The sequence below is a fragment of the Marmota marmota genome, unplaced genomic scaffold, assembly GCF_001458135.2.
Source record: "Marmota marmota marmota unplaced genomic scaffold, marMar, whole genome shotgun sequence".
Classification (NCBI taxonomy): domain Eukaryota; kingdom Metazoa; phylum Chordata; class Mammalia; order Rodentia; family Sciuridae; genus Marmota; species Marmota marmota.
Window position 1 is genome coordinate 1,438,111 of NW_026000208.1, and position 26,160 is coordinate 1,464,270.

The following is a 26,160-nucleotide window of genomic DNA, read 5'->3' on the forward strand; positions in this document are numbered from 1 at the left end:
TAGATGAAATTTACATATTATTTTAAAAAACAAGGTACCAGACAAGTGTATTGAATAGTATTAGTAATCTTTTTTTTTGTTGTTGTGTTGAATAAAAATCCTAGAGACAAGGATATCAGACACTTTATAGACATTAACATTTTAACAGCTGTTTAACCATGTAGAAACAAAACTGTGTATAAGTAACTTTAAAGATATTGTACTTTTATTTATTTTTTTTAATTTAAATTGAACCTTTTAAATTATATTAAACAAAAGTATTTGGATCCACTTTTTTAAAATTTTAATTTATGAGATCATATGTCAATTTTTTTTGTACCAAATGTATGTAGACATAGCAATACATATAGACAGACAGTACACTGGTGCACCCACACAAAGCAAACAGACAAACAAAAGCCTTGTAGCTTATTTTTAATACCTATTAGATTGAGAGTTAACCCTTGTAAATTGGCCTTAGAATAAAGCAGAGTGTAATCAGAAAAACATATTAACTTAGGCATATTGGATCAAAATTATGAATTTAACAAATATAGAATTTTAAAAGTTTTCTGACCTTTTTCTTTCCTGAGGTGGTCCTGTTCATGAAAGCTGAAAAGAGTTGAGGGAACATAGACAAATGAAGGGGGCTTATTTTTCCCTGGAGGAACTCCCCAAATACACAGCTTAATTGGTCTCCTTGGGAGAATCCCCCAGGTTGGGGTCCCATTCTAAACTGGTTTTTCTGGTTTCTTGTATAGCGCCCACCAACTTTTAGCTTGACATTGAAAAATCTTTGGACTATTTTTTAATAGTTGGGAGTTATTCATGCTTACAAATACTGAGAGACAAAAGCCAAATTTTTTAGACAAAATTATGTTTTTTGTTATGCAATTTAGGAATAAGAATTTTATAAAACACTTTAGTTTTAATCTGTCCTCTATAGGAACTGACTTGATTTACCCAATTGGCCACTTGGCCCAGTTCCTAAATGAAGGCAATCTCTAGAATGCCTCTTTCTTTTTACCTTTAGCTTTTACTTTTGACAATTCTTTTAGTTCTGTTGACAGCACTTTACATTTAATGCAAGCTGTAGTGAGCACAGTTAAAACCGTTTTAACCATTTTTTTTTCATTAGAAACAAACTGAGGTATAAATTAACACAGAACACAAAGGGAACAAACAAAAACAAACCAACAGACAAAGTCCTGAAAATTGTTAAGAAAACAAGTTAAAGGGGTCCAGGTAGAGATCTCTGTAGCGCTTCTTGGTCCCATGATGTCGGTGGAGCGAAGGAGTCCTGATGAAAGAAGAGCAGTTATGAAAACAAGAAAAGGGCCCGTGCACAACACCTGAACAGATACACACAAGACAAACGGCTAGCGAACAGACAGGGGACAAATGACAAACAGCAAAAGATGCTGGAGAAACAACAAACAGCGGAACAGACACAGGACAAGCAACAATCGCTGAGGTCACATAGGGAGACCTCTAATGGGGCAGAGGCCCCCAGACAGATGAGGCCCCGCAGGGAGGCCTCCAGTGGGACAGAGGCGACGTCTTGTCTTGTCTTGCCCCCAGACAGATGAGGTCTCACAGAGAGACCTCCAGGGAGACAGTGACAAAGTCTCGTCCTGTCCCGGGGAAGGTGTAAGCGACTGTGTCCAATCTGACCTTTTCCCCCAGAGAAGAGTGGACTCACCAGAATTGACAGGGCAGCAGGAGGCTTTACAGAGTGTCCTAGGACTGATTGGAGTCATCCTCAGAGTGAGGCTGAGGAACATCTCTCAGGAGCTCCCCTCTACTCCGGGGCGGAGGTCCAAAGGCCTGTTGTTGGAGGCAAGTTTGGTGTGAGGGTAGGGAAGAAATGAATCCCAGAGGAGCCCCCAAATGTTATAGTTAAAGCTTCGTCCCAGGGTTTTATAAACTGACTTCCAGACCACTCACGTATAATTGAATCAAGCACACCAGTGGTGGCTGACCAGAACGTAAAGCTGTTCCCCTGATCAGCCCCAAACAATTGCAAAGGCACTCCTTATAAGCCTGAAAACCACAAAAGGAGTGTTCAGGGGGTCTAGCCAAGGCAAGCAAGCCAGGTTACAGAAGCAGAACAATGCAGTCAAGCAGAGGGAAGCCTAATTAATCACAATTAGCCCAGTCACCCCAGTTACAGAAACAGAGCCCCGTTACCCTAGTTACAGAAACAATACCCCATTAGGTAGTGCCATGTTCTTGAAGGTTTCTATAGCAAAAGGAAAAGATCTTCCTCCAGTCATGACTCTTCTACTTGGCATGGTTGTTTTATAGGGTGAAGTCATAAAACAAAATGGAGTCACATTTGCTCCTACTATCACATTATGACCATTTATATTTAGTGTTATTATGGATGTAGGCTTGTGACTGCTAATTTTATTTTTTGCTATGTCTAACTCTGTGTTGTTTCTCATTTAGATGATTAAATTTCTATTGATCTTCATCTATTTGGGAGATTTGTGTTTTGGTTTTGGATTCCTCTGCGTGCAACTTATCTTTGAGAATTCTTTCTAATGCTGGCTTGGTATCTGAATTCTTTTAGTTTATCCTTGCCATGGAAAGTTTTAATTTTCCCATTGAATATGAAGGAGAGCTTTGCTGAATATAGATATCTTGGTTGGCATTTTTTTAGAGTTAAAATATTGCATTCCTTGCCCTTCTTGCTTTTTATGTCTGAGTTGAGAATCAGAAATGAGATTTATTGATTTGCCTCTAAATATGACATGATGTTTGTCTCTTGAAGCTTTTAACAATTCTTTCCATATATTGTACATTTTAATTATGATATGTTTTGGAGAACTTCACTTTTTGTCAGATCTCTTTGGGGACCTGTTATGTCTTATGTAAGTGGATTTATATCTTCTTTCTGATATGGGGAATGTTTTCTGTGATTGTCTTAATAAAAATAAATAGAAGAGAACATGAAGATACAAGCTAAAAGCATTAAGATTATTTTCAATAAGACAATCACAGAGTAATAGACTCATATATCAATTGAGGTAGATTCTCCTTCCTCTTTTATACACATGTTCTTACATGTGTGGTTCTTTTTTATTCTAGGATGTCTCTTTTTTGATAAATGAGTAGATAATGAGGTTGAGACCTGAAGTTCCTGTCTAGTTGTTTTTCCTTGGGCTTTAGATTTCTGATTTGGGGTTTTTGTATCCCTAACTCTGTGAATTAAAGTGATTTTTAGGCTTGGGTGATGCTAGATCATGTTTGGGATAAAAGTCACTATTGCTTGGCAAAGTCATGAATGTTTCTTGGCAGCAGGATCTCTACTTTGTGGTCTTAAACAGTCCCAATCACTTCCAGACTCTCTTAAAGTAAGGGAGAACCAGTAATATCACTACTGCATATGTATAGTTCTGGGGTAAATATTCAGTGTGTACTTAAACATCTATAATAGTAACTGACACCTATGTAGGAATGGTGGGGTCAGCATTTAACATCAGTACCAGTAATACAAAACTGTAGACTAGATCAGGCATTCAACAGCAATTCCCTACTACGTTATCTACTATATTAATAACCACAGCAATATGAATGGGGAAATGAATTAAATAAACTGTATAGTTTCATTATTTAGTGGGATTATGGTTTCTTTCTTTCTTTCTTTCTTTCTTTTCTTTCTTTCTTTTTTTTCTTTCTTTCTTTCTCTTTCTTTCTTTCTTTCTTCGGGCACTTACCACAGAGCCACATCCCCATCTCCCTCCCTACCTTTTTAAAAAAAAATTTGATAAGGATCTCATTCAGTTGCTAATTGCCTCACTAAATTTTTTGCTGAAGCTGGCTTTGGACTTGTGATCCTCCAGCCTTGGCCTCCCACGCCATTCAGATTACAGGCATGCTTCACCACACCCAGCGTGTTTACAGTTTCTTAACTACAGAGAAAATAAGTTGTGAAGGTGAGAGAAAATTTGAACTATTTTTAAAGCATGACCAAAAGATAGTCAGGTGGTAAGTAGCAGATGTCAGCTATAAAGAATTAGGAATAAAATATTTGCAGAAAGTAATACAATAAAGAGAAAATGTGGAAACAGGAAAAATTTCTCTGTTTGTGGGGGCAGCGAATGTTGAAGGGGAAATAAGAAAGATATAGGTATAGAAAAACCCACAACTGTAAGACCAAAACAGCTTGAACCTGCATATAATTGAACCCCACCTGAGGCAAGTCAAAGCTAAATAATAAAGAGTTGCAGAAGGATAATTTAATATGAAAGAAAAGTATATGAACATACATGAGTTTTTAAAGCCTATTGATGTAGTGCATCCATACACACTCACATACAGCACACCCCACACATGTGCACACAAAATCATACATAATGGAAAAAAATAGGATAGAAAAAAATTACAATAGAATAAAAATTAAAAGAGAAAAAATACAATAGAATCAAGTGATATTTAACATTTTTAAAAATAGTTACAATTTTAAAAAAGCATAGATTTAAATGGCTGATATGCTCTGAAATGTGGATACTAATACACAATAAAAGGAAGGAAGAATATAAGTTCAGTGGATTAGACAAAGGGGAATGAGGGAAGTAAGGGGGAAGTGAATAGGAAAGATAGTAGAATGAGTCAGACATAACTTTTCTATGTGCATATATGAATAAATGATGAGTGAAACTCCACATCATGTACGAGAATGGGATTCTAATTAGAATAAGTTATACTCTATCTATGTATAATATGTCAAAATACACTCTACTCTCGTGTATATCTAAAAAGAACAAATAAATTTTTAAAAATTGGGAGTATGAAGAAAAGAAAAACAAAATAATGAAAGAAAAAATTTAAAAATATTGCTGAGAAATAAAGGGCTTATTTTTGCTGAAGTGGTCAAAGCTATTGACAGGGATGGATGTTTATTCTTGGTATTTGTTTTTGGCTTGGTAATCCTTGGATCGAGAATTGTGGATTGTTAAGTCCAACACTTTTGTATTCTTCTCTTAGCTGTGAGCTTTTGTTGCAAGGAGGCAAAGCTACTTGTAGTAAATCATAGCTTTCAGTCTCCCAGTAGAACAGTTTGTGGGTTGATAAGTTTTGTGTTCCTTTGTCAAGAGTGTTGTAGATTTATAAATTGGAGATTCTAGTAATTACATTTTACTCTAGCCAGAACTTTGGGACTCTGTACATGGGTGTTTAAGAATTGTGTAACACTCCCTGTCCTATGGGGCATGCCAGTCTCTGTGGGATATTTGGAATTCTAGGATCTCTGATAAAATACAATTTTAGGGCACCAAACAAAACCTATGAACATTTCACCTTCACCACTGGGAATATGAAATACCAGACATCTGTGCTGAAGTACAGATGCTCCTGTGTGTCTTCTGCAGCACTGGCAACAATGGGAGCTTTCTCCCTCGAGATCCAGAGCCTGAATTGTCCAGGCAAACTTTTATTTGTGCCTATTTTAGTCTCTCTGGTTCAGATGACTTCTGTGAATTTGTTGGTCAGCTGCCTCCCTAGTGGAGGGAGTGCTGGGGTTGCAGGTGGTGGGAGTGGGCAGGGGCATGGAGCATGTCCTTTCCTGGCCACAGGACCACAGCAGGCAGTCACTTTCTATGGTAGCACCAGTGCTCATTTTCCTGGTCCAGGAATGAAGTGAGTGGTCACTTTCTCCTGTAGCATGAATGAATATGTGCCTTGCCTACGCTCAGGACTGCAGAAGTTTGTTGCTTTCTCTCACAGCATGAGCACAACAGTTGGCCACCTGCTCTGTTAGGGTCAGCATGGACTTTTCCCAGTGGTGGGTGGTGGTGAATGCTGCTTAGGTAGCTTTCCCTGGGAAACTGGCAGTCATTTACTATGTCTAAAATGCTTCTTTTCCTGTGGGAGTTAGTTTGGAATTGCTTTTATGTTGGAAAAGCTTTCAGTCGCAGCTAGCAGCTACGAGCAGCTCAGAAGTGCTTGAAATATCCATGTTCCTTCAGGCCTGACAGGAGGGCCTGCAGGATGGAATGAAACCACATCCTCAGCACTTGTGGTTAGCATTGCCAAACTACCAGGCCAGGAAACCGAGTCAGGGGCTTCAGGGCATGAAACCCCTGACTCAGTAAGGGCCAAAGACCCTTCCGGATTGCTTTCCACCATGACAGCAATAATTAGAGTTTCCTCACAGTGCAGTTACATTAGGCAGAAGATGATTGGCTTATAGATATTGTCTTGCTTATGTATGATTGACAGGCACACCCCACTCGAACCCTATAACAGTTGTGTGCATTCCAAAAATAAACTGAGCTACTTACTGGATGACCTGAGTTGGGTTTCCAGCCAGTTCTCTCACCAGTTCCCAGAGTCTGTGTGTTGATTCCGCGTCTCTATCCCCCGTGACAAGGTAGCTGAGTGACCATCGACCACGAAGGAACTTAGGAACACATACACTTTTACTGATTTGTTTCCTACTGACTTTGTGTCTATTAAAATTAGGCTTCCTCTTTAATCCACATGTTACCTCAAGTTAATTATTTTTTAGTTTCTTTATCCCTTGTCCACATAATCTCCTTTGTTTGTCCGTTCTACCCCTCCCCTTTACTACAGCTGCTGGCAGCCATGCTGGCACCCAAGCTGGGACTTCTCTAATGTCCTATTTCTTATGTTCATGTTTCTGACTTCTGTGAATCTACAGGTTTTTTCTTGTTGTTGTTTTGGTTTGGTTTGACAGTTCAGTATTAAGTTTTAGTTACCCACCTCACTTAGAATCAATTTTCCCTCTTTGTAGGTATAGTGTGGAGGAACTGCCAGATGTGCACCCTTCCTTTTTTCTGCCCTCTTCACCTCCCCCATTATGGATTTTTGCTTGTGTATCCAGAGGCATATTAGTCTATAATTTTCTTTCATGTAAGTATTTGTCTAGTTGTGTTATCAAGATAAACTGACCTGACCATGCAGAATGTGTCAGTAAGTGCTCCATAATTAAAATTGTATTCATTTTTAAATGAAGAGGCACTGAAGGATTATTACGAAAGCTTTAAATTTTAGGTCTATCCACTGATGTTACGTTGAATGGGCAGGAACTGACTCTTAACAACACTCACATGAGATTACAGTGAGTCCTTCCCCAGCTCAACTTTCACTCGAGTCCTAAGTATTTTCCATCATCTAGGTTCCTGAGTCAAACAAAATGTGAGGAGAAGGAGTAGTGTGAGTGTATGTGGTTTAAAGCTACTTATTAAGCAATGCTGTATTTTGTTAGGCCCCCCAAAATATATAATTCCACTAAGAGTGAATGCAATGTGGTATTCTGGATTACATACTAAAACACAAAAATGATAGTAGTAGGAAATCTGGCAAGATATGGTTTATGTTTCAGTTTGTTTAATAACTTGTACTATTGTCAGTTTCTGAGTTTCATCCATGTATCAGGTATATGTAAGAGTTTAACATTATAGGAGGTTGAAAGTTCTATAAATTGGATATATTGTCTTTGCAATTTCCCTTATCTATCACCATTTCAAACACTGGTAAATAACCTCAAGAAAACATCATCAAGCTCCAAGGATGCTGATCCTTATTCTTTCTCACTTTGCAGTTACAGTGTGTCAGTTTGAGTGTCAGTAATTGTTTCTTCAAAGGGAATTGCCTATACCTCACAGATCTCTTAAGATCCATTTTCAGAAGCAATCAGGCAAAGCATCTGCATGATCCTGCTAAAGAGTTTTGGAAATACATGAATTAAGTGCAGTAATAGCCAAACAAAATAAATACAAATGACGGGAATAATACATCATATTTCTACATTGAGATGAGTATTTTATGGTACAGGGCTAACTTCTTCAAGTTTTTGAAATCTATGCAAAAGTCTTTGAGGAAGCCCTGTGGTAATTTTGTCTTATCCTACAGATACTAGCATAAGTTATTTCAGTGCATATATTCTGTTTTCACTTATATTTTCTAATTCTAATACCCATTGTCACACATACAATGTATAGAATAGGTATCATCATAGTAGCAGGTAAGTTGAATCTCAAAAAAATATTTGTAATGGCAAAAACAAGTACATGGTTTGGAATATATTGCGGAGTATTTTAAAAAGCTAAGATAATAATAATAAATAATAATTAGTAGCTAAGCTAAGATAATAATAATAATAGATAATAACATATCTCCAACCCATCTTGCAGTCTTTCAATGATCTAAGAGATGGACACTGTCTGAAACAGCATTCTGCACATGTGCTGCATGAGCAAAGTATCCAACAGCAGAGAGGATTGTCTACTCACCTCACAGTTTTCTGTGCACAGCAGCAGTTCTCTTCTGGGCAGCACCAGGGATGTGTTTAGGAACCATATCTATAAACCCTTCAGAGTCATGGGACTATACACTGCCTTTCATGGATATTGATATAGTCAGAATTCTTGATTCTATGCCCCATGAATGTGAGACATATTCTTCATACTACATGCATATCTTCAGAGAGAAAATGAACCCCTGTGACTTGGAGACCTGGAAGTGAGAAACAGATGACCTGGAGCAGATTTCTCTCTTCTAAGATGAAGACAAATAGACATGTATACATTATTATTTGTAGAATTTTTTAATTCAGGAAATATTTTCAGCTCTCCAAGTTGATATTTCACTTCTTGAGAAAGAATGGCATTATTTAAATTTCACATATTATCACACACACATTAGCCTAAACCTAATAGAATCAGCCTTATCAATATCACTGTCTTCCCCGTGGATTCTCTTAGAAGTTATTCTTTCCTAAACCTCCCTTTTCTTCTGCATCTTCAGCTACATGTGCTTGTTCCAGTTGCAAAGTTTCTTATTAGAAGCTGTCTTCTAATAAGAAATAAGTGGCCCTGAGGGGCCACTTCTAGAAACTCCTTGCCATTGCCTGCAACCACACACAAGTAAAGATTTTCCACCTTGGTAACAGTCTTGGTGAGTATTGCACAATCTCATCCTTAGCAAAACCTTTGAAAATTCAGTTTTCTTGAATGTCTTCTTATAGATGCCATTCATATTTTCTTTTGTTTCATTACCCTAAGCCCAAGCAAGCTTCAGATTCAGTCATAGATGATATAGTACTTCCTGAATTGTATCATCATCCTCCTCTCAGAATCTTCTTATTTCAGGAATAGCCAAGGAAAAATGTTTCCTTGAACATTAGGCTTTTAAAAAATCAATACTCACTTAATCCATGAGTTAGATCATAGAGTTGATGTTTGAGAGGTGAAACACCACTGTAATATTGGGATGAAGATTAATGATAAAAGGAGATGTGGGGCTGGTGACGTTGGTCAGTAGGAGAGTGATTGCCTATCATGCAGTAGACCCTCAGTTCAGTTCTCATCACTGAAAGAAAAAAAAAGATGTGTACAAGAACATTATAAATAATAAGTAAAATTTTGAAATATATGTTATTTTCCAAATAGTACATTTTCATGTAACTATTGTAACAATTTAAAACAGCATCTTGGAGAAGGAGTGGGGTCACTGGTATCCATTTCCAGATTAGAAAGGAATTATCCAAATTGAAACTTTACACCAGTAAGTTATTTTCCTTTAAATCAGAGTATCTAGAGTTTCCAATTTTATGTCTTCACATAAAAACTCAGAGACTCACCTCTTTCTCACATTATGTAACAAATAATAGTTTATTTAAATCACCCATAGTTAGCAGTAAATTCACATTGCAGTCAGATCAAGCTTATTCCTTCAATGTCACAGACTTGCTGCTTTGGTCATAATTTTCATGAGGCAGGCAGAGAGGTATGCTTCTCTGTCTGGTCTTCAGTCTAGGTCATTAGCATTTTATCTATGTCTGATATAAGTCCTTCATGAGTCTTTGTTTAATGTCATTCCCTTCAATGCCTCCAACAGATTTTTCTTGTTCTTAATGATCATAGCTATGGTGGAATGAGGCATGCCTGACTTGTAAGGAATAATCATCACTGCTTTTCCATCTTCATAGGCTTTAATCACATTTGCATTCATTTCCAGGTTAGTCACTTGACATGACCTCTTACTGACAGCATTTTCAGTGGAGTTTGTAAGCTCAGGAGGCTTGATGAACTGAACAGCACAAGATTAAATAAAGCACAAGAGAAAATGATGTAATCAAGAGATCTGGTAAACACAAGATGTATGAACCCCCCGCCTCCCCGGCATAAGACATCATACTCTGGTATAGTAAGCATTTTTAATAAGTAGAAGGACTACACACTAAAATAATGATAAAAGTAAAATAAAGGCATAAACTAGAATATAGTTATTTAATATCATAATAGATTTTGCTACTATACATAACTGCATGTGCTATACTTTTATACAACTGGCGGTGCAGTGGATTTGTTTATACCAAGATCACAAAAACATGGTTAATGTGTTGCAATGTGTTGCACAGTGACATCACAGCAGTTATTAGATGATATAAAGTTTTTATAATCTATAGGAACGTCATTGTATATATAGCCCATTGTTAACTAAAGCATTATATGATACATGTCTGCTCTTAAAAAAATTCATTAGTAATAGCAAAGTCAGTACTTGGTTGTTGATACAAACCTGATGTTCGTGTGCAGTCCATATGTTTTAGTAGTTCATTCAGTTCTCACAATAAGAATTAAACACTATAATTTTCCCATAGTCTAGTTCTGAATCTGGGCTAGTATCCTACAAGAAAGAAATAGTAGAGCATTGATTTTTAATTTTTTTTTTTAGTTGTTGATAGGCCTTTATTTATTTATATGTGGTGTTGAGAATTGAACCCAGTACCTCTCACATGCCAAGCAGTGCACTACTGCTAAGCCCCATCCCTAGCCCAGCACTGATCTTATTTAAATTTTTTTTTTGGTTGTAGATGGACCCGATATCTTTATTTTATTTATTTTTTATGTGATGCTTGCCTTGTACATGTGAAGAATGGGGTTCAATCCTCAGCACCACATAAAAATAAATAAACAAAATGTATTGTGTTCATGTATTAAAAAACTGATTGGTTAACTTCAAATTATTTCATGTTTGTTTCTTTCTGTGTGATGAATAAACCAGAGGATTTTCTTCATCCTGCTTTCTCAAGTTGAGTGGGAATTCTCATAGATTACTATGAATCTCCTGTTTTTAGAGAAAACAACAACTTCTCAGAGTGTGAACTTGATTCCTTAAAGATTTATTTTTATGGGGATGGGAATGTAGCTCAGTGGTAAAGTGCTTGCCTTTCATGCAGAAGGACCTGTGTTCAATCCCACATACTGCAAAAAAATAATATATTTTTATTACTGGTCACATGACATGAGTAACTCCATTTTCACATTTTCATTTGGTCTTCTGGGACCTAGTGCAGGAAGCACTTAGGGCAAATAATGGCTGCCTACAAATTGGATTTGACAATAGCTTAGTATGTTCTGTTTTAAATGGTTTACAAAGGCATTAATTTGTGAGACAGAATATTGACACAGACATTCTGAATGCAGAGACCAGCCACTTTGTTAAAGTGAAAGCTTGAAATTCACGGTATTGTTTCCTTTGATAATTACCACAGAACTGTAGACGTGATCTTCTGTCTGTGATTTCTTCTATTTTTTTTTTTGTGAATAGCTCCATGACATTTCCTTCTACAGATAGCCCCTAATATGCATATGCATTCTGTTCTTAACTTTGATGAGTAAGTACTAAAATTGTTTTTAGTTTTCAAAAAAGTAAAAAAAAATGCATCTCAAAATGCACAAACATGTGCTCCATGTCACATACATATTTTAGTATGTGGTTTGGCAGAAAGGAAATTGCAATATATTTTCTTTTCTTTTACCATCTACCACAAAATATACTTAGAAGTCTTTCATTCTTGTGACTTTATTTTAGAGTTCAGTTTTCACTGATATGGTCAATAATTTACCCACCTTCTTACTATCGAGTTGATCCATTGGTGCTCATTGTTTTAGAACAAATCTTTAGCACTCTGACATAGTTTGTATGTGAATAGACAGTATCCTGGCTACAGAAGATGGGATTCCTCAGCCTGGGTTTCACAGAGATTTCCTTGCCTGAAATTACCAAGAAACACAAAGGCAAAAAGAGGACAGAAACAATTCAGGATTCTGGCAAGCAGACCAGGACTTATTTAGAACTTAAATAAGTGTTCCAGCTTAAATAACATGGCTGTGTTAAGAGGAACACATTCTCTAGTGAGGGATGATTCAAGCTGTATCTGCCCTACTAGTAATCATATTCTTCAATTAAATTATTTAAAAATCTTTATGGAGGGTGTTTTTTTGTTTTTGTTTTTGTTTTTGTTTTGTTTTTTTTAAGTTTCAGGCTTTTTTTTTTTTTTTTAAGTTTAACCAACAGACCAAGACCATTGACACTTCTTGCATACTTTCATCCCAAATAAATAGATGGGCATTTTTTTTCAGATAATGCTTCAGTCAGGGTTTCTGGGATTTAATACAGGATACAGAAAATTTGAAGGACAGATCTTCATTTGAAAAAATGAGCCCATCATCTTCACTTTATTATTTTATTAGATCCTGGCACCAATAATCTTTTTTATTACATATAAAGAGCATGCCTAACTAAATGCAAACTACAAAAACTTTGGCCTTTTTTATAGTGAAGGAGAGAAACAAGATGATATACAAATTTAAAGGAAATTAGAGGATTTCTGGGGAAACAGAGAACAGAGCTTTCTTTTACCTTTTGATGTAAATTTTGCATTTTTAAATAGAAAGCACTACTTGAATTATTTCATAATGTAATAAATTTAGTCACAAATATCAAGAAACCATAGAAAAGGCATATCAGGTTCTACAAGCCAATTAATGCATGTCATTACCTGTATCTCTAAATGGTATCAATTAATCATTGGCTTTTAGTAAGAAGACTGTTGTACAAAGACCTCTGTCTTTCTTGTTTTTATTTTATTGGGGTTTTTTTTTAGTTATATGTAAGTTAAGTTTTATTTCCACATAATTTTTAAGTCATGGAATATAATTTTCTCAAATTCAGTTCCAAGTATTTCCTCTTCCCCTCCTCTCCTTTCTCCTCCTTTTCCTCTCCCTCTACCCTACTGATTTTGCTGATATTTACTTATAGATTTCTTTAAATTAGTATCTTGTGCATAACAGTGAGATCCACTTTGGTATATTCATATATGTACTCCTCTTCTCCTCAGGAGCCACCAGTGCTGCACTACCATCAGCCAAGCTGGCACATCTCTAAAGTATTGTTTCTATGTTATGTGTGAAGTCTGACTTTTTGTGTATTAGTGGTTATTTTTTGATGTCCAATATTTAGTTTCAGTGAATTTCCTTAGTTACCCACCTCACTGAGAAGTCTTCCCACTTTTTACATATGAAAGGTCAGATTCATTCCACTGTTCTTCCTTTATCCTATCCTTCCTTCATCCACCTCAATCTACTTCTGCTACTCCACAGAACTTCCTTCTAATTTGATGGAGTCCTCTTCATTTTATTTTTCTCCCCTTATTTTGTACTAGCTTCCACATATCAGAGAAAACAGTCAACCTTTAACTTTGAGTCTGGCTTATTTCATTTAGCATAGTAGTCTCCAGTTCTATCCATTTACGCAAATGCCATAATTTCATTTTTCTTTATGGCTGAGTAATACTCCATTTTTTATATATATATATATATATATCACATTTTCTTTATACATTTTTTTGTTGAAAGGCATGTAGGTTGATTCCATAGCTTAGCTATTGTGAATTGTGCAGCTATAAACATTGATGTTGTTGCATCCCTATAGTATGCTGATTTTCAATCTTTTGGATATATACCAAAGAATGGGATAGCTGGGTCATATGGTAGTTCCATGATAACTGTCTTTTTGAAGTCAGAAATAAGATGAGAGGGCAACTTCATTCAAGCGGCTTCTCCCTCTGTTTTTTCCAATTTCTTCTATACTGCTTCCATAGTTCTGGGGCCCTTGTCTCCATGGAGTAATGACAGCACGTGGCAGCCCAGCCTGCATAGAAGCTGGCATGATTATATTTCTTCTTTGATCACATTTAACATGTAAAATGTCTTGGTGAAATCAGGTCTTTGTTCTCTAGACTGTCTCATTTTTTCAACTCCGGAAGTCTGGCAATGTCCTTATCACACCATAACCTGTAAGCTCCTTTAAAAGCAGTAACCCATGGAACTCCCTTGGTAGATTTTTGAGATTTGATCTCTACCCACTATTGATAGGGAAATGCCAATCTCTGCTGGATGTCTGAGGCACCAGCAATAAAGGAAGCTCTCTCATCCAGAGCCTGTTTGGCCTAGGCACAGCTTTATTTGCACCTATTTCAGTCACACAGGTCCAGGCAGACTGTTGGCACATAACAGGTGACTGCTGAGTCAGCTGGCAAATTCCTTTATGAGCTCCGAATCTCCTGCCTCAGCATATGGCCACAGAATGCTTATAAATGATTCTCACCCCAGAGACCTGGGTTCCTGCTAAATTACTCACTCATGGACTAAGTGATTTTAGTTGCTTTTGACCCAACAACTTCCCCCACTGATTGTGTGTTCATTAATTTCAGCCTCCCTCTTGATTCCACATTTCCCCTTTTTCTCCTGTGCTTTCTTCACTTTCTGCCTGTACTCCCCCTCTCCTTAGCAGCCCCCAATGCTGCACTATCATCAGCCAAGCTGGCACATCTCTAAAGTATTATTTCTATGTTATGTGTGAAGTCTGACTTTTTGTGTATTAGTGGTTATTTTTTGATATCCAATATTTAGTTTCAGTGAATTCCCTTAGTTACCCACCTCACTGAGAAGTCTTCCCACTTTTTAAGTCTGGTGCTAAATAACTGCTTAGAACTACACTTTTTCTCTTCTCTACCATATTCTGAGCTTCCAGTACAAAATTCTAGTACCACACAAAAATCTTTGCTATTTCTGTCTTCCTTCCAAAGGAATTTTTGAATTAAGTGCTCACTCACATTTATTGTATTTTTAATTTTTCCCATTATTCCTGAAGATATTGGCTATAACTCCAGCTCTAACCAACAGGAATTCAAAGGCTTTAGTCATAAATGTTTAAAATGTGCATTCTTTTTCTGGTGAAAAGCTTAATGCCAAAGTATCTGACCTGTGATCAGGTGTCTTGCTGCATGAAACTTGTTTATATGGAAGAATTCTTTTCTTAATTGTCATAACAGTGTCCAATTTGTTCCTAACCACATGGTTACTTCCTGAGAGAGCAATGACCAGGAAACTAGTTAGGTTTAAGTATGTTGCTCAAATGAGAAGGCTACTCATTAAAACTCAAGAAATATTCTAGGACATGATTATTGTGTAACAATGAAAATCATGTCATAGTCTCACCAGGCTAACAGGGATTATGACTAGTTGAAAAAAAATGCACACACACACATAATAAAATTTATGAAATCATACAACAAATAAGGATTGGTAAATATTTGTTAAAGGGATCATATTAAGTAAATGTTGGGAAATAGGAAGTTTTCAGATGGTCTTATAGGGCAAAGCATCCAGAAGGAAAAGGGAAAAGCATGGTACAGGGAAAGCAGCATGGTCCTTTATAGTAGTTTGGGAAAGAGGAGGTCAGAGAAGAGGCTGAGGGGAAAGTCAGGGCTCACATTCTGTCCTGAGAACAGGAGGGAGCAAAGGAAACCAATTTAGAATTCATATGTTCCTCCAGTTGAAAGAGTGTTGAAGTTCTCTGGAAAGTAATAGCATAGAGGTTAGCAGCCCATGTGGAATTCAGTATAAAGGAGAATCTGCTGTGTTCTTCTTTGACCATGATGTGTATAGGAGTTATAGGGGAGCAGCATAGACAAGGTTTTAATAATCTCTGAGATTTCATTCTAGTGGGCATTTAAAAATTTAAATGCAAGAGAAAGTTGCACTTGGTACTCAGAGGATAGCATCAGGCTTAAAATGGAATGGACAAGGAAGGCTGCTTGGAGGAGGAACATTGGCTTATACTCTGAGTAGTAAGCAGCAGGTGAGTCAAATAGGGAGGAAGTGTGTTTGTGGCACAGGTCTGGGCATTAAAACAGGCCAGTGGATTTAAAGCATGACCGGAAAGTCATATGGGAGGACATTAGGGGCAGAAAGGGCAGAGAATGGAGAACTGGGCAGGTGAGAGAGGACAGGTCAGGAACTGATAAAGGGGGAGCCCAGAAAAGAACATATTCTGTGCTGAGGAAGTTTGAGTATCTGTTGTTGTCTTATTCCTTGAAAATTAGTCCTAGTACATGAGATCTGTCTCCCAGGAAGACAGTCAAATACAGAATAATCCTTGTCACTGGGGAGGTCCCTAGACATTACCAGGTAAGGTTGGTTCTGGGGAGCAGCAAGGGTAGAAAGAGCAGGAGAGCCCAAAGTTATGGGTGGACAAAGAGAGACATGACCTTGTTTACCTCAATTTCTCCATTTCCCAAACCCCCTATGGCAAGTGCATGTTCCTGTCCCTTTAGTGGATTTGCATGTATAAGTTGGATATTAGTTAAGAAAACTCAGAGTGCTCCACTCACAGTTACGATAGAGAGGATTCTGAAGCAGCCTAACAGAAGTTGTGGATAAGGCAGGTTCCTGGCTACACAGAGAAAAGCCTGAGAGCAACAACAGAGGGGAAGTGAATAAAGTCAGGCAGGATGCTTGATGTTGACACTGAGGGGTGAGCTCTTACAGGTGGGTAGAAGGTGTTGAACTGGCTTTATAGGATGTTTCTCTGAATGTATACACATGGCCACCCATCTCTGCCTACATATTCTTTTACATGTTCCTTGATATTCTTATCTAAACCTCATCTTCATGATTTTCCTCTTTTTTTTCCTAGTTTGTAGAGGAAACACAATACTTTATTTTTCTTTATATGGTACTCTTCGAACCCAGTGCCTCACACATGTGAGACAAGCATTCTACCAATGAGCCACAACCCTAGCCCCAATTTTCCTATTTTCTAGTACATATATTTTTCCTTCATTCTTTCTATGCCCTGTACCCTTTTACATTTTGTGCATAGCAATAATTTCTTACCTAAGTTTTTAGTGGTAGATTGTTCATAATTAAAGTATTGAGTAAAATAAATGAAATCACATTAACATTTCACCTCTGAAACTATGAAACCCCAAATAAACTTTCCCTCCTTAAGTTTGTTCTTGTCGGGTCTTTTAGTTGTCAGAAATGGTGAATGAATCATTGCTTTGAACTTCAAAGCCCTGGATAGTGAGATGCCGCTTCTGGGAATTTCTTGGTAGAAAGGTGTGATTTGAAAACTGCCCAGTTGATTGATGTCACCTGTTAATAGGGTGGATTTCATGCCTGTCATGGAATTTATTAGTTCAATAGCCTTGAGTTCAAATGCCAGCTGCCCAGATGTAGAAGAGATATGGGCACAAGTTGATAAGTTTTAATTGGGTTGTTTTCTCAGGCAACCTCATTTTGTTTAACTTAAAGAAACTTTCTCACAGTAAATCCTTTTGATGTTTAAACCCATATAATGAACATATGGAGCCTGCTCTAGTATCAGTCCAACCTCAGCAGGGCTTGGATTTCCCACTGGGGTCTTCCTTCTCTATATTTATATGTAGATTTATCTTTATTTCCAATCCTTGCATTGCCTTAAGTTTGGGAATATGATCAAACATCTCACAGGTGAGGAAATTTAGTCACAGCAATGAAAAAGTTGACTAAAGCAGAAATTGATACTGAGAAGTGGGATCATTGCTCTGACTAATCTGATCGAGTGATTCAGAAGCTTTGGGATCATTTTGGACTGCAACAAGCAAAGCCATGGGTTAGAGCTACAACAAGCCTTTTGGACAGAACATCACCATACCATGTGCCCCAGGTGCCAGACATGGAGCTACAGGGCTTATTCTCCCAGATGAATTTCTATCTGGCTTTGGTCCCATCCCTTCTTTCTATGCCCCTATTTTTCTGAATGGAAATGTTTACTCTGTACTTTAACCTATTGGATACATGTAACTTAATTTTTTATTTTTATAGGAGCTCATATTGACAATATGCCTTGAGTTTCAGAGGTGACTGAGGACTTGAAGTTTGGGGCAATCCTGGCACTGTTAATGAAAGGATAGTGAGGAACCAGGAGACAGGCGAGTGAGAAATGAAACTCAGAGACCAGGCAGAGATACACACAAGAGTTTATTTGTCAGAGCTGACAAATAAAGGAACATCTCCATAGACAGAGACAGGCAAAACAGCCTTGGGGTTCGAGACTTTTATGGGGCAGGCCCAGGGATTAGAGCCAAGCAGGTCCTAATGCAGGTGGTTAAGGGTAGGGTTGGTATGAGGGAGTGGTAAACCTTTCTCAGAAATACCCTTGGGGAGGAAAGCAAAAAAAAATTTTTAAATGGCAGCTGTCACTCAAGATAGCTGTTCAGATACTGAGCAAGGACCTTACAGTTAAGAATACAGAAACTCTGGAAGAAGGACTAAATGTATTTTAATTGTGAGATGTACATGAGTTCTTAGAGGCCAGGAGCAGAATATTATGGTTTATATATTTGTCCCCCAAAAGCCCATGTGTAAGACAATGAGAGAAGGTTTAGAGGTGAAATGATGGGATTATTACAGCTTTCACCCAATCAGCAAATTGATTATTTAGGCTTAACTGAGTGGTAACTAATAGGCTAGTATTGTATGGCTGGAGGAGGTGGGTCCCTGGAGGGTACCTTTAGGGTATATATTTTATATCTGGTGAGTGGAATCTCTTTCTTTGCTTCCTGGTCATCATCTGAGCCACTTCCATTGGCCACACCCTTCCTCCATGATGTTCAGCCTTGTTCTGAACACTAAGGAATGCAGCTGGCTCTCTATGAACTGATACCTCTGAAACTGTAAGCCCTTAAATGAAATTTCCCTCCTTAAAACTGTTCTTGTCAGTTCCTTTGGTTAAAGCAGCCAAAAAAATAAATAAAACTGACTGGAAAAGATAGTGAACTTAGTATCACTTTGGCCAAAATACCTAACAAGATCAAGTTAGAATAGGAAAAGTTTATTTTGGCTCCCAGTTTCAGAAGTCTCTGAAACTGACTCAGTTGATCTGGGCCTGAGGAGATAGAACATCTTGATGGAAGAGTATTGGGGGAGGAAACCTAGAAGGGCCTGGGGGAGGAAAACTGCTAGCTCTTGCAACCTGGAAGCATGGTGGTAGGTGGGGTGTCAGGAGAAGATAAACCCCTCTAGGGCACGTCTCAGTGACCTAATTTTTCCAACTGGGTTCCATTTCCCACTAGTTCCTTTAGCCATCAGTGAATTAATCCAATGATCAAGTCAGAGCCCTTGTGAACTAAGTATTCCCTAAAAGCTTTGCAAGTGAACCTTGTTGTATTGGGGACAATGCTTTCAACACATGAAATTTTTAGGGGACATTCCATATCCAAACCATGACATAGTATCTCTTCATTTCAGGGAACTGTCACTTCTGCATGCCATTAAACAGCATTCTTGTGGTGTTACATAGTCCTGCCAATTTTGGATATTTCTGTATTCTGGAATCAGTTGAAGTATTCTTTGAAAAAATATGGTTGCTTTATCTTTTATATAGTTTTAACTGTCTTTACAGTATTATGTGTATTCTCTGTTTACTTTGGATTTGTTTTGCTCTCCTCTCTGCTTTTAAAAATTTAATATAGAAAATAAGATTATTGATTTTAGAATTTTCCTATTTTTTAAGATATACATTCAGTGCTTTTCTCACTAACCTCTTCTTTTCTTTAATCTTGTGAATTTAAAATAAATTTTTAGTTCTCAGTGAACCTTTATTTTATTTTTTATATGAGGTCCTGAGAATTCAGCCCAGTGCCTCACACTTGCTAGGCAAGTACTCTACCACTGAGCCACCGCCCCAGCCCCTACTGTGAATTTTTTTAATTGAAATTCTCTAATTTACTATGTACCAGTTTTTCTTTTATGTGTTCTTACATGTCATTTGGTCATCATTTGATTATTTTGTCCCATGTATAAACATTATGTTAACTTGCAAATGAAGGAAGTGAATTATATTCATTCATTGATTCAACAAACATTAATAAAATTTCTAAAATATGTTAGCCATAGCTCTGAATACTGGTGTGCACTACAGAGAAAACATACTGCAATTTTGTTTTTTATGAGTTTTACTTCCTAATGAAAGTAGCTTACATCCTCTGAAGGGAGCTTAGATACCAAATGAGACTCCTCAGCATTACATACTCTAACCTGATTGGAAGTTAGAGGTCAGTGGATGAATGGTTCATATATTTGATACCAGAACTTCATGTGCACTGAATTTAGCCTTCTTAGGACCTAAAACTCTAGATGTTATTTCTTTTAAATTTAATTGTTACTCCTTTATTCTGGGATATAATAATTCAATACTTGTATACAATGTATAATGACAAATAATGGTAGTTAGCATTTACCTCCCCTTAAATGTGTATGTATGAAAAGGAGATATATATGCATGCATGCATGTGTGTGTGTGTGTACATAAAATATGTATTCAAATTTTGATAAACAGGTAGCAATTGTACATATTTATGAGATATATTCTAATATGTGGATACAATGTATAGTAATCAAATCAGGGTAATTTCTATTTCCTTAACATTTTGTTTGGAGCCTGTGAACTCATATCTCCTAGTTACTCATAAAAAATGCAATTTGTTGTGAACTATAGTCAACTACTGTGTAGAATACCATTACTTATTATTTCTAACTCTGTTTTAGAGTCATTATCCAACTCCCTTCTACTTTACTATCTACTAGTTTCCCATATGAGAGACATATGTGGAAATTGTCTTTCTGTCTTTGAATCATTTCACTTAATATGATGTCCTCCAGTTCCATCGATTTTGCTACAAATGATAGGATATGATTATTTTTATGGGCATATAACTTTCTATTGTATGTATTTATACTACATTTTTTCATCATCCTAAACCATGAATTATGACTTTCTTCCCTAAATATATTCATGAGGGAACACCAAAATCCATTTCAATATTGAAGTACCCAAATCAATGATGACTAGAATATCAAGTGAACAGATAAAAATTTTTTATAAAGATTCTCATGTGTTTACCTCTGCATTGACTAATCTTAAAGTGTTTTGTATAAAAACCATCAGCACAATCAAAAAGATGACTGAAAGTTAAAAAGAGCAAGATACAAATAATATAGGTTGAAAAGCTCAATTTGGAATCTAGTTTACAGAGAGCATTGCTAATGTTTCTATGATTATGATTATGATTATGATTGGAATCCTAAAGATATGGGGTTTTTTCCTACACCTTCAGAAAGCTATGACTACAATGTGACTTAATCAGTTAACCCTTCTCAAGTTCCAAATTCGTCCTTAAAATATTTCTTGAATCATAGTTTATGAAATAACCTCCTAACACATAAAATAGGAATTCCACTGGCCCAATAATAATGCTGATATTTCTGATAGCTAGGTAGAATGTAAATGAAATCATAAAACTTTTTAAAAATATATTTTATCATATTACTTCAATAATAGTAGAATACATCAGATGAGGAACAATGACAAAATGAACAGTCACAGAGAAAAATAATATATTCCAGTCATTTTACAGTATACAGTTTCACATTCTTCCAATAGAAATGAATCTTATATTTTATAGTTCAAAAAACACTGCTGACCAGAAGGAAGTCATGATGTATTTGTTCCCAGGTATACACACAGAATTTGGTTCAAAACTTTCCATTGAAATCTTGGGTTAATATCAATATTAATAATGACAGAGGGAATGACAGTGGTTGGAAAGATCATATCAAATGAATAACATAGGACTCATTAAAAAATGTAGCATGACCATTGATTTTGATTAATACAGATGCTTAAAGTAGAAAAATATGGAAAAGATGAGTTAAAAAGTGATTCAAAAGAACTTGATCTGAGTGGGAAAAGTTTTGTAACAGTATCTTTATTGTTGCATTTGGCTTGTATATTCTATTGTGAGTAAATATGGGTGAAAACAGACATTCATATTTACATAAGTTGAAAATATTTTTCACTGATTAAAGTGTGTAATTCTAAGTGATGGAAAGATTTGTGTCATCGTTTTTCAGTAGTTTTATTCTCCAGTGGTTTGATTTTACTTTCTATATGTACAATAATAATACTTCTTAACAACTAATGAAATGACACATCTTTTAAATCATTAGAAAAAGATTTATTAGTGATTAGTATAGAAATGTTTGGTATTGTGCTCTACATGTTATGTATTATTAGTTAATGCTTATGGCATCTCAAATGGTAGGCACTATTATCATACCCATGACCACTTTGTGAATCTGCATTAAACCCTTATAAGGAATAAACAGAAAACCTTGAGACTGACTGGGTCATTCTCCAAATCTTTGATGTAGGTCTCATTTCAAAAATCTTTGGTTTATATACTATGTTTAATATTTTTATAAGTAGGTCTTTGATCCACCTGGAATTGATTTTGTATACAATGTGAGATTTTAATGATATCCTTCAGAAACTCAATCTTCTAGAACATTTATAGAAAATGCATCTTTTCCTTACTGACAGGCATATACATTTTCTTTTAATGTTCGTGTATGTCTGCTTTGGGTTTATTTATTTATTTATTTTTGTTTATTCCCGTGTCTATACAGGAATTATTATTCCTTAATTACAAAAAGATTTCCTTCCCCAAAAGGCCCTTTTTATCTTATCAACTGTTCTGTGATGAATAGTACAAACTTGCACTCCTTGTAACTACACCAATGTCTATGTGTGTCTTAAAGAAATTTTAGAATTTTAGAACATGCTGTTAACCCTTATGTCTCTAACATCCTAATACCCATGACCCACACCAGCTTTAATTATTTAACACTTTAAACCACAACAGTGTTTACAGCCAGAGGATTCAGCCCTGAGTACCTCTGCACAAGCTCAGAGGATTCCACATACACAGTCCTTCTCCTCCACACCATGTCCACCAAGGTTGGGTCCACAGTGGAAACTGGTAAGTATGGAGCCTTGCTGTGGGTGATGCATGCAAAGGAACAGCTGCTCCCATCTCTCCCTGTGGATAGGTTGGGGAACTCAGACTTCAGATAAGAATGAGTTTGTTCACAGATCCTTCTGCTTGTCAACCAGTGCTATTTTACTACTTCATTCCTGGCATAGCAATATTTCTTCTTGGCTTTTATTTTGTTGTGCATGAGTTTACCTTTCAGGTTATAATTTGAGTCTGCTTCATCTACAACAAAGTGTATATTTTTGTACCGTGTAATAGATCCTTCTGTTCTTTTTTTAATATTTATTTATTTTTAAATTGTAGTTGGACACAATATCTTTATTTTATTTGTTTATTTTTATGTGGTGCTTAGGATAGAACCCAAGGCTCGTGTGTGCTAGGCAAGCGCTCTACCACTGAGCCACAACCCCAGCCCTAAGCCTTCTACTCTTGAAGGGTTAAATGTACTCACAATTGCTTTTGAAATAAGTATTTTAATATTTTCAAGCACCTCCCTATTGGGGAGTGAAATGGAACAAATTATATTATCTATATATGAATATACCACATTGAATTCCACTTTTTCATACCCCAATCTGAATTGATTGGGATTATCAATATTATTAGAATAAATATATGTTATACATTCACTACAGCATCTTCCAGAAAACCATTGTGAAGTGCTTCTGATTGAAAAGGAGAGGAAAAGAACCTTTCTTGAAGCTATTAGGTACTTCTGCGACTTAATTTTCTCTATTAATTTCTTCACAAAGCTATCAACACGTGTAAAAAGAACACTAATATTTTCAGTTTAAAAGAGAGACCAGCTACTTTGTACTGTACAAGTGTGAATTTCATTATACTGTATGATTTTTTTCCTTTCCCGAAAGATAATAAATTGGATGAATTAAAAAATGAAATTCACCTCACTCGGTAAATGTCTACATGCCATCTTCTTGTGCAGATTGTACACGACTGTGTGTGTATATACATATATTTTTTTCTAGCTTAATTTCATTGTGTTTTAAAAGTGCACAATATCAATTATTTATATTTTTTACTTTTTATAATTTTTTATTTGTTCTTTATAGTTACACAAGCAGTATAATGTATTTTGACATATCATATATACATGGGGTATAACTTCCTTTCTTTTTTTTTTTTTTTGGTGCTGGGGATTGAACCCAGGGCCTGTGCATGTGAGGCAAGCACTCTACCAACAGAGCTATATCCCCAGCCCAAGGAGTATAACTTCCTATGGTAGTGGTTGTACATGATATGGAGTTACACTGGTCATATATTCATATATGAACATAGTAAAGATACGTCTAATTCATTCTGCTGTCTTTCCCAATCCCATCCCTCTCCCTCCACTTCCCCCTATTCAATCCAGTGAACTTTCACTCCTCCATTTACCCACCTATTGTGAGTCAGCATCTACGTTATCAGACAGAATATTTGGCCTTTGGTTTGTTGGGATTGGCTTATTTCACTTAGCATGGTAGTCTCCAGTTCCATTCATTTACTGGCGAGTGTCATAATTTTGTTCTTCTTTATGGCTGAGTAATATTCCATTGTATATATGTACCACATTTTCTTTATCCACTCATCTGTTGAAGGGCACCTAGGTTGGTTCCATAGCTTAGCTATTGTGAATTGAGCTGCTATAAACATTGATGTGGCCACATCACTATAGTATGCTGATTTTAAGTCCTTTGTGTATATGCTGAGGAGTGGGATAGCTAAGTCAAATGATGGTTCCATATTAAGTTTTCTGAAGAATCTCCACACTGCTTTCCAGAGTAGTTGCACCAATTTGCAGTCCCACCAGCAATGTATAAGTGTACCTTTTCCCCTACATTCTCACGAACATTCATTATTACTTGTATTCTTGATGATTGCCATTCTTACAAGAGTGAGATGAAATCTTAGTGTATTTTTAATTTGCATTACTTTAATTGCTAGAGATGTTAAACATTTTTTCGTATATTTGTTGACCAACATATTTGTTCTATGAGGTGTCTGTTCATTCAGTTCCTTTGCCCATTTATTGACTGTGTTATTTGTTTTTTGGTGTTAAATTTTTTGAGTTCTTTGTATATCTTGGAGATTAATGCTCTTTCTGAGGTGCAGATGGCAAAGGTTTTCTCCCATTCTGCAGACTCTGTCTTCACAGTCTTGATTGTTTCCTTGCTGTGAAAAAGCTTTTTAGTTTCAGTCCATCCCACTTATTGATTCTTGATTTTACTTCTTACACTTTAGGGGTCTTATTGAGAAAGTTGGTTCCTAAAGTGACACAACCCACTGATTGTCCATGGCTGGCGCCCCGCCCCCTTGCTCAATGCCCCACCGCTCAATGCCGTCCCCCCCCATTCTCATTGTCTGTCAGGCGCCACTGTTCCAGGCAGCCTGCCCACCAGCTGGCCAGCCCAGGCTGATCATTGACTGCGGGCCCCCATCGCCAACTCGGGCTGCCACCCTGAGGACAGCCACCTGGGCCAATCCGTATTGGAACTTTAATAGGAATTGCATTAAATCTGTATAGGGCCATTTTGACAATATTAATTCTGCCTATCCAAGAACATGGGAGATCTTTCTATCTTCTAAGGTCTTCTTCAATTTCTTTCTTTAGTGTTCTGTAGTTTCTTTCTATCTTCTAAGGTCTTCTTCAATTTCTTTCTTTAGTGTTCTGTAGTTGTCATTGTAGAGGTCTTTCACCTATTTTGTATTGATTGATTCCCAAATATTTCATTTTATGAGACTATGTGAATGTGCTAATTTTCCTAATTTCTCTTTCAGCTGATTCATCTCTGATGTATAGGAACATAATTGATTTATGAAGGTTAATTTTATATCCTGCTACTTTGCTAAATTTGTTTATTTAGTCCTAAAATTTTTCTGGTAGAGTTTTTTGGGTGTTCTAAATATACAATCATGTCACCAGCAAATAGGGATAGCTTGAGTCCTTCTTTTCCTATGTGCATCCCTTTAATTTCTTTCTTCTTTCTAATTGTTCTGGTTAGAGTTTCAATGACTTTGTTGAATAAAAGTGGTAAAAGAAAGCATAACTGTCTTCTTCCAGTTTTTAGAATGCTTTCAATTTTTCTCCATTTAGAATGATGTTGGCCTTTGGTGTAGCATATAGAGCTTTTACAATATTGAGATATGTCCCTACCATCCCTAGTTTATCTAGTGTTTTGAACATGGGTGCTTTTTCAAAT

The 26,160-nt window shown here is 36.5% G+C and overlaps 1 long non-coding RNA gene across 1 annotated transcript in view; it reads left to right on the forward strand.

Moving 5' to 3' along the window:
• Positions 1 to 23,655, forward strand: part of LOC125612822 — a 247,459-nt gene extending 223,804 nt beyond the window's left edge. The window contains exon 14 of the long non-coding RNA XR_007343299.1: positions 22,829 to 23,655. This is a non-coding gene — a long non-coding RNA (uncharacterized LOC125612822). The remainder of the gene's footprint in view (positions 1 to 22,828) is intronic.
• The last annotated feature ends 2,505 nt before the right edge of the window (positions 23,656 to 26,160 follow it).